At 38.6% G+C, this 10,000-nt stretch overlaps 1 protein-coding gene across 6 annotated transcripts in view; it reads right to left on the bottom strand.

The window, feature by feature from the left end:
• LOC143018056 (dipeptidase 1-like) overlaps positions 1-10,000 on the bottom strand; it is a 1,041,568-nt gene that overhangs the window by 191,452 nt on the left and 840,116 nt on the right. The gene's annotated exons all lie outside the window — the stretch shown is intronic.

Raw genomic sequence — 10,000 nt, 5'->3', positions numbered from 1 at the left:
CGACCGCGGAGGGACGCGGCATTCTTTAGCTGATACATAAGGTTTTGATATTTCTGTGCCTATATGTACTTTGAAGAAGTCCTGGTGAGGAAGAAACGTCAATGATGAATCTCCAGCAGTTCCCTGTGTTTAACTCACTACTACACCACTCATATGTATACTATGGTAGAGTGAAAATCGCCCAAATATTTTTTTTTCTGAATTTTCACTTGATTGAACACAGGGAGTAATTGGTGAGGAGTAACGTGGGTTTAAGAAAGGCAGGGGTTGCGTGGATCATATATTTGGGGTAAGGCAGATATGTGAGATAGTTTTAGTTACAGGTAAGCATTTTTTTTACATTTATGGGTTTAGAAAAAGTTTATGGCAGGGTAGACAGGAAGGTATGAGAGATTTTGAAGATATATGAGATTGGGGGAAGCTGTTAAGGGCAGTCAAGAGCTTTTATAAGAGTAGAAGAGCCTAAGATTGAACTGGAAATAGAGAGAGCGAGCGTTTGGAGATAGAGGTAGGACTGCGTCAGGGATGTGTCATGTTGCCATGGCTGTTCATTGTGTACATCAGAGGTGGGGAACCTGCGGACTTAAGGCCGCATGCGGCCTTCCGGGCCATCAAGTGCGGCCTTTGATATACATATTATTTTTTTTAAAAGACCTTGAATATTTTTTAAGTCTGAAATCATTATACACCTGAAACTTATAATATAATAAAAGGGATAAAATAATTGAAAAGAAATGATAATTTGTTCAGTGCGGGCTCTATGTGGGACGATGAATTGTAAGGTGGCCTTCATGCACAAAAAAGGTTCCCCACCCCTGGTGTACATGGATGGGATGGTGGGGGAGTTAGATGCGAGGAAGGATAATTGGCAGGTGACTGGAGATGATTAAAGAAAATGAAGAAAGGTGAAAGTTGAGGCAATTACTGTTTGCTGACGACACTGCGCATGTGGGAGGATTAGAGGGAGGATCAAGGGAGTTAGTGACGGAGATTGGGAGTGTATGTGACAGGAGAAAGTTGAGAGTAAATGAGGGTAAAAGTAAGCTGATGAAATGGCAGCTAATCAGAAACAAGTCAGAAGAGTCAGGAGGAAGTGTATGGTTTTGAATATTTGGGGCCACATATTGCAGGAAAAGGAGTGGATTTGGATGTAAATTGTAGATTTAGAGAAGCAAGCAAGTAAATGCATTGGAGGAATAAAATGTGTCATGAGAAATACATATCTGGGAATGGACGCAAAGAGGAGATTACATGAAGTGTTCATTGTGCCGACCTCACTTTATGGGTGGAGATTTGGAGTTTAAGGGAGGCAGAGAAAAGAAGTTTAAATGTGTTTGAGATGAAATGTCTGAGAAGTATGGTAGGGGTTGCGAGGTTGGATAGAGTAAGAAACAAGATGAGGAGGAGAGCGGGGGTGGTGCCCTTTGACTTGGCTACCTCCCTCATAAGGAGGAAAAAACCCTGGTGTGTATATAAATATATACATATACATATATATGCATATGCACAATTAGAGAATTACTGGATAAAATTATTGAACAAGATAAGCAAACTGTACGTCGTACAGAGAATATACAGAAGAAACTCATAAAAAATGAATCTTCAATATCCTTCAATTTCGTCTGCCTACAATGCCTACAAGAAGATAAATATATACATATACATGTACATATACATATACATATACATATACATTTACATATACATTTACATATACATATACATATACATATACATATACATATACATATATATATATGTATATATATATAAATATATACATATATAATATATATATGTATATATATATATATATATATATACATATATATATATATATATATATTCATATAAATGTGGGTAAAAGTAAGGTGATGAGATGTACAAGGGGTGAAAGTGGCAGTAGACTGGAAGTGAGCATTAAGGGAGAGCGACTGGAGGAAGTGGATAGTTTTAGATACTTGGGTGCAAATGTGGCAGGGAAAGGTGGAGTGAAAGTGGAGGTAGAATGTAGATTGAGAGAAGCGAGTAAATGCCTTGGTGGTTTAAAGAGTGTAATGAGGAATAGACATTTGGGAATGGATGCTAAGAGGAGACTGTATGAAGGAGTGATTGTGCCAACAGCACTGTATGGGGCAGAAACATGGAACATAAGAGAAGAAGAGAGAAGGAGTTTGAATGTGTTTGAGATGAGGTGTCTGAGAAGTATGATGGGGGTTACTAGGCTAGGTAGAGTGAGAAATGAGGAGGTGAGGAGGAGAACGGGGGTGGAAAGGGAGCTGGGAGATAGGGTTGATGAAAGAATATTAGGATGGTTTGGACACATGGAAAGAATGAGTGAAGACTAGTAAAAGAGGTGTGGAAGGCAGATGTGGAGGGAGTGAACATGAGGGGGCGTCCTAGGATGAGGTGGATGGATGGGGTGAAGGGGGCTTCGGGGAAGAGGGGAATGTCTGTTGAGGAAGGACGGGAGAGGACAGAAGACAGGGGTGAATGGAGAGTGGTTGTATATGGATGATGTTGTGATAGCATGAGGTGGAATGGGCGGGTGGATGGGGGGTGTGGTAGTATGTGTGAGCAAAATTTGACGCAGCCCGAAGGGATTTCTCCCCGTCCTCTCATTTCATGCAATGGGGGGCCGGAGAGGAGGGGTCGCCGATTTAATGAAGCGGCCTTTCTGTGGATGTGCTGTGTCTTGCGACACTGCTTCTGACCCAGGGCAGTGGACAAGGTGCAGGGATGACGCATCATCCAGGAGGTGCTAAGATAAGAGGGAGGGTGGAGGGGTGTGGAGTGTATTCAGAGATGGAATGGGTGGGAATGATTTTATGCCTTTTTCTTTTTGGCTACCCCCCTTGTAAGGGGGAAAAAGCCTTGGTATATGTATGTATATATATATATATATATATATATATATACATATATATATGTATATATATATATATATATATATATATATACATATACATGTATCTGTATATGTGAATATATACATATAGAAATATGTGCGTATGTAGACATATGTAAATATGCATATAGATATATGTATATATCATACACACACACACACACACACACACACACACACACACACACACACACACACACACACACACACACACACACACACACACACACACACACACACACACACACACACAAACACACACACACACACATACATATATACATATATACAGTAGACATACATACATATATATACATACATATATATATATACATACATATATATATATATACATACATATATATATATGTATATATATATATATATATATATATTTACATATATACATATATATATATATATATATATATATATATATATATATATATATATATATATATATATATAATGTACCTTTGTACCCTGATGATGTCTTGAATAGACGAAAACGTTCGGTATTTATTTCTTTTATTTTCCAAGTGGTTTCTACGAGTATTGTTGTCACCTGTGCTTAGTGATTTGTTTTGCATATATATATATACGTAAATGTAAATGTATATGTAAATGTATATGTATATGTATATGTATATGTATATGTATATGCATATGTATATATGTATATGTATTTGTATATGTATATATATGTATATGTAAATGTAAATGCATATGTATATGTATATGTATATGTATATGTATATGTATATGTATATGTATATGTATATGTATATATACGTACACGTAAGTAGAACCATATTTTTTTTATGAAAGTTAATGGGAATACTGTTGTTCGTCGTGGGCTACGCCTTCTTGAAGGACTATTCTGTGTACATCATAGTCCCATTAGAGATATTATGACAAAATTGCTTTTCCGTCGAACGGGAGGTAACAAATACATAACTTGCTCTATACGACAGCAATGGCTCGTAAATTCGTCCTGAAGAGGCAAGACCTGAGTTATAGGTGACCGCCCTTGGGCCTTGCCTCGGTCGAGCATCATCCAGATGACCCAACAAACGCTGGAGTTGGTATAAGAATTTGATGTATTATGAATATTTCAAAGTATTTTAAATGTTGAATAGAGATATTGTCTCTTGAGTATCACTTTGATATTAGTTTATTTTATACGTGTTATATTAATTGCATTTTTTTGTAAATGGAATTACCATTATCTCCATGTAGCAATCACATTTATGAATATCTTTATGTTTAACACCAGATGATATATAACAGTTACTGTTGTCAAGTGTCACTGCAATAGAATTCTGCTACCAGCTCTTTATCTGGTAATAAGGTTCAAGATACTTTATTTCTGTTTAAAGTTAACCTACTTAGGTCTGTGAGGGATTATAACTACTTGACGGTTCAATTTGTCTCAATTTAACTTTAATCTGTCAATATGATTCCAAGTATTTTTTCAAGTTTTCATCAAACATTTCTCTTTTTTTTTGTGGAGAGATTCTTTGCTTTTCTATGTTGTATGTTGTTGCAGTTTTAGCGGCAACCATGGGTACGCCCATGTCTAAGAATGCTTTTAGCTTGGTTCCAGTATGATAGCATGACTGATAAAAGTTAATGAAAAATGTAAGTTCTTTTTTAACTTTGGCAATAATGAAACAATCAAGAGTGTTGTCGTTTCGCTAAATGCGTATCCACCTCCACCTGTCTCACTCCGTCACTGTCATTCAAAGTGAACAAACATATTTATATATACTTTAATGTAAAACCCGTCATATTGGTAAACTTTCCCCCAGGGAAGGTTTTTAAATTGATTTTATTGTGATGATTAATTCACTTGGTAATTACTGGGTAAAAACCGTCTCCCACTGACTTTACATTACTCGTTCGATCGATGTTGATACATTTTCAGAATTATCTGAACGTTAAATGACTGAACAATTGTGAACTATTTGTCACGCATGTGGTGGAATGTACGACCTAGAATAGTATACAAAGTGGGCCATTTTGATAGAAAGGCTCGGAAAGCGAACCAGTTTGGTAACATGGGGTCGCCGCCGCCCGAGGGACTTAACCTCTTCACTCCGGGGCACATCGCACGTCTGGCAGCATTAGCTGCCCGACGTGCGATGTTGCGTCATAATAATCGCATTATAAAAAATAAAGTCAGTGCTCAATCGTTCGTTCTCTTTCACCCGTGACTTGACTCCTGACAAACATGTAAACAAGATATTTGGAGAGACTTACAATTTGTTAAGAAACCTGGTGTCCACGAAGCGGGCCAGATTTTCAAATCAAACACACAATAACTAGACATCCTGCATGCCAGCTAGCCTTTTATATTCTCTTCTAGCTACGTTTTAATAACATTCATAGAGCTCTCAGATCCAATCCTTCCATCTAAGGAACTCAAATACCTCTAATATTACTTTCCCTAAACACAAAGCACATAAAGATCGTATTGACGTCAGCACCACCCAAATACTAAGTATCTATTACCTGATCTGAGACAATAAATTTGAGGAGAAATGCAATCAGTATCTCATCCTTTCTATAGTTACTTGTTTAATTCTTTTTCTCCTTCCTCCTATTCTTCTCTTTTCTCACTCTCCTCATTCTCTTCCTTCTACTTTTTTTCGACTGCCTTCTCTTACTCTTCCCCCATTAAACTCTATTAGTTCTTTTCCACTTTCCTGCTAATTACCTTTGACATTCTCAGTCTCTTACTCAGTAATCTTCTATTCCGGTCCCCCCTGTTCTTCCCGTTCCATTTATGTATGCATGTAGTCTAAGCTTACATATATATATGTGCATATGTATGTATGTATGTATGTATGTATGTATGTATGTATGTATGTATGTATGTATGTATGTATGTATGTATGTATGTATGTATGTATGTATGTATGTATGCATGCATGCATGTACATGTATATTTGTCTTAGTATGGAATACTGGTTGTGTAAGATTTATGTGTCTGCGTATGTTTGTATGTATGTATGTTTGTGTATTTGTAGGTATAAGTGCATTTCTGTATGCGCGCGTGCTCATGTGTGTGTGTGTGTGTGTGTGTGTGTGTGTGTGTGTGTGTGTGTGTGTGTGTGTGTGTGTGTATACGTCAGAGTGCGCGTGTTTGCGTATATGTATTCGGGTTTATTTGTATACATGGGGGATGTGTGCGGGTGCCTATGTGCATGTGATCATGTGTGCACGTGCACGTGTGCCTACATTTTTTTTTTCTAAGCTATTGGGCTGACACGGGGTAATCTCCCATTATCACTCTCGGCGGAACAACAAAAGCCCCCGAAGAACGTACAACGTGAAACTGATACTTCATGCGCCATCGTGAGCTCGCTTCGGTTGCTGAAAGAACTTCTGAAAGGAGTGCACATGATGACGAAGACCTATTGAGGAAGGTATCCGAGCGGGGGTAGTGGGTTGGCCTAATAACACGGATGAATAGTTCTATTATAGAAAATACTCATTCCGGAAGAGAGTATAGCGTGAGCGTTCATACCATTTAACCATCGAAGAGGAAAGACACTCAAAGAGGTCTCGCAAAGAAGTGTTTTCAGTAATATATTGATAGTTTTTCGATAATCAATTTGGAGTCTCAAGTTTGAAAAAGAAAATGATTTGAAAAGTAATAAATGGATAAATGAATAAATAGACAAACTGGTAGAAAGACAGATGGATAGATAGATAGATAAACAAATAAATAGAGATCAATAATATACAAATAGTAAACAAGTAGACAAATAAGTAAATAAACATACAAATTAATAAGAAAATAGATGAATATATGGATAGATGAATGAATAAATAGATAAATAGATAAATACAGACATAAACAGACAGACAAAGAAATAGACAGGCAGACAGACATACAAATAAATAAGTAAATATATATATACAAATAAATTAATGAAATTTCACCACTATATTATAGGACGTGTGAAAAAAAATTCACAGGCAAATATGAAAAATATACACAGATAAATAAAAGACAAAGTTTCAGAGCATACAAAAGAGCGAGGGAACATTGAGCAAACAAACACAGCTGAACAAATAAACTACAAAGGAATAAAGCAGTCTATGAAAGAAACACACACGCACATATACGCCCAAAAAGATACACATGTTCTAGTCTGCGTGTGTACAAAGTACATGTATATGTTTTCATGTGTGCTTGTGTACATGTATGCATTAGCCTATGTATGCAGATTTACATCTCCGCCTTTATGAATAAGTGTATTTAGATATAATGTAGACACATATGTTTGTATGTAAGTGTGTGCGGACATGTATGCATTTATATGTATACGAACATAAACAATATATGTAATCATGTAAGCATGCATGCATGTATATATGTATATGTACATGTATGTATGCACGTACGTACGTACGTATGTATGTATGTATGTATGTATGTATGTATGTATGTATATATATATATATATATATATATATGTGTGTGTGTGTGTGTGTGTGTGTGTGTGTGTGTGTGTGTGTGTGTGTGTGTGTGTGTGTGTGTGTGTGTGTGTGTGTGTGTGTGTGTGTGTGTGTGTGTGTGTGTGTGTGTGTGTGTGTGTGTGTATGTAAGTACTGTATGCAAGTAGTGAGGATGTTGATGAAATATGAAGGATAGGAAGAGGGAGATGATTCGCCGACGTTGGTTTCGCAGATTTGCTGCAAACGGGAGCTCAATGGCCCTTACCTCTGTAAGGTACTCAATAACAAATCAATATATGAAAGTGTAAGTTGCAAAATGTTCACATTAGATTGCGCATCTATAATTAACAAATTTAGACAACAACAGAAATGGAAAAGAAACGTCCATTCGCCCATACATAAATGTTTTATATTTCTATTAAGTTTATTTGGCTAAGTGAGGAATTTGCATGAGCTCTTTAAGCCTCTTCCGAAATTGAGCTTCTAAACCTACTGTCGTAGATCATGTGGATCTGACACAGGTATGAAAGCCCAATATTCCGCTCCCAAAATAACCGACTTGTCTCGAAAGGTCAGGCAATCCCTGAATGACCTCAGGGGTTGGGGACCTAATATTCTGTCTATTTCGGACTAATATTCTGTCTATTTCGGACATAGGGCCTGCATGGAGGCCTTCCTTGGCTCCTCACTCCGCGACCGCACAGATATTTATTATCTCATAAAGCTTGAAGAAAGTGATTCACGGGAATGGCTGAAGGCTATTTACGCTTTTATGACAAGATATATCACCGCATAGCCTGGGTCCTTGACCACCGAATCGAGAAAATTGACTCCAGGTCTGATCATCTCCGGCAGCAAGAACTACAGTTGTCTCCCTAATATTGTGAAAAGCTGTTAATATTGGATTACCTATATTAATAAAGTTGTATTGTTCATAGTAGTGGTTTGTGTGTGTATGTGTGTATGTGTGTGTGTGTGTGTATGTGTGATTCACGATGGTCTTGGATCACGTGTTGGACTCGTGATCAACATCTATTTCCCTCCCGAAAGAGAACTCAGACATCATATATGACCGATCCATGGGTAATACCGTGACTTTACACGCACACACACCCCAACTCCCCGCCCACGCGGGTGAGATTCGAACCCTGACGGGATTCGAACCCGGACCGCCGTAGTGGCGTATGTGTGTGTGTGTGTGTGTGTGTGTGTGTGTGTGTGTGTGTGTGTGTGTGTGTGTGTGTGTGTGTGTGTGTGTGTGTGTGTGTGTGTGTGTGTGTGTGTGTGTGTGTGTGGACTCGTGATCAACAGATATCTCCCTCCCGAAAGAGAGCTCAGAGCTCATATATGACCGATCTATGGGTAATGCTGTGACTTTACACGCACTCACACACCCAACTACCAGTCCACGAGAATTGGAGTAACGACTCGCAACCCAGCGATACTGAAATTATTTCAGCCCTGGGCGGGATTCGAACCCGGACCGCCGTAGTGGCAACCGAGAATTTTACCACTGCGCTATCAAGTGTGTGTGTGTGTGTGTGTGTGTATGTGTGTGTGTGTGTGTGTGTGTGTGTGTGTGTGTGTGTGTGTGTGTGTGTGTGTGTGTGTGTTTTTGTGTGTGTGTGTGTGTGTGTGTGTGTGTGTGTGTGTGTGTGTGTGTGTGTGTGTGTGTGTGTGTGTGTGTGTGTGTGTGTGTGTGTGTGTGTGATTCACCATGGTCTTGGATCACGTGTTGGACTCGTGATCGACAGCTATTTCCCTCCCGAAAGAGAGCTCAGAGCTCAAATATGACCGATCTATGGGTAATGCTGTGACCTTACACGCACTCACACACCCAACTACCAGTCCACGAGAATTGGAGTAACGACTCGCAACCCAGCGATACTGAAATTATTTCAGCCCTGGGCGGGATTCGAACCCGGACCGCCGTAGTGGCAACCGAGAATTTTACCACTGCGCTATCAAGTGTGTGTGTGCGTGCGTGTGTGTGTGTGTGTGTGTGTGTGTGTGTGTGTGTGTGTGTGTGTGTGTGTGTGTGTGTGTGTGTGTGTGTGTATCTATGTGCGTGTGTTTGCATATATGCATGTGCACGTGTTCGTGAGTGAGTCACTATGAGCTACAATGATAAATCACTACAATAGGAAACCTTTTATCTCATAATTAGGTCGGATCCAGAAAAAAAGTCCTTGTCTTTATGCAAGTAAATTATAATGCTTTGAAATGTGTTACATTCAATCGCCTCATTTGGAATTTTATTCCATTCACTGAGTGCACATGTGTGTGTGTATGCATGCGTGTATGTAAGCGTGTGTACGTTTTCTTGTGTACGTATCATCCTGCTTGTGGCTATGGATATGCCTACGCTTGTACGCTCCTCTGCACGTGTGTGTTCTCACATATATTTTCAACCTTTTGTGATTGTGTACTTGAGTTTCATTTGCGTAGGTAATTAGGCTCATATTTTCAAACATGAATGAAATTGGAATACATTTACGGGATTTGCGTAACCTTAAATTTTTATTTTATCTGCGCTCACTAGGTTCATCAACGGTCTTTTGCCTCTACCCCTCTTTGCATTTGTGTTGTCTTAAGCTCAAAAAGGGCAGTAGTTGGCTCGAC

The sequence above is a fragment of the Oratosquilla oratoria genome, chromosome 34 (assembly GCF_046742065.1).
Source record: "Oratosquilla oratoria isolate Oo_2021 chromosome 34, ASM4674206v1, whole genome shotgun sequence".
In the NCBI taxonomy this organism is placed as follows: Eukaryota; Metazoa; Arthropoda; class Malacostraca; order Stomatopoda; family Squillidae; genus Oratosquilla; species Oratosquilla oratoria.
Note: the sequence above shows the minus strand (reverse complement) of the source record. Positions and strands in the feature narration are given on the sequence as shown.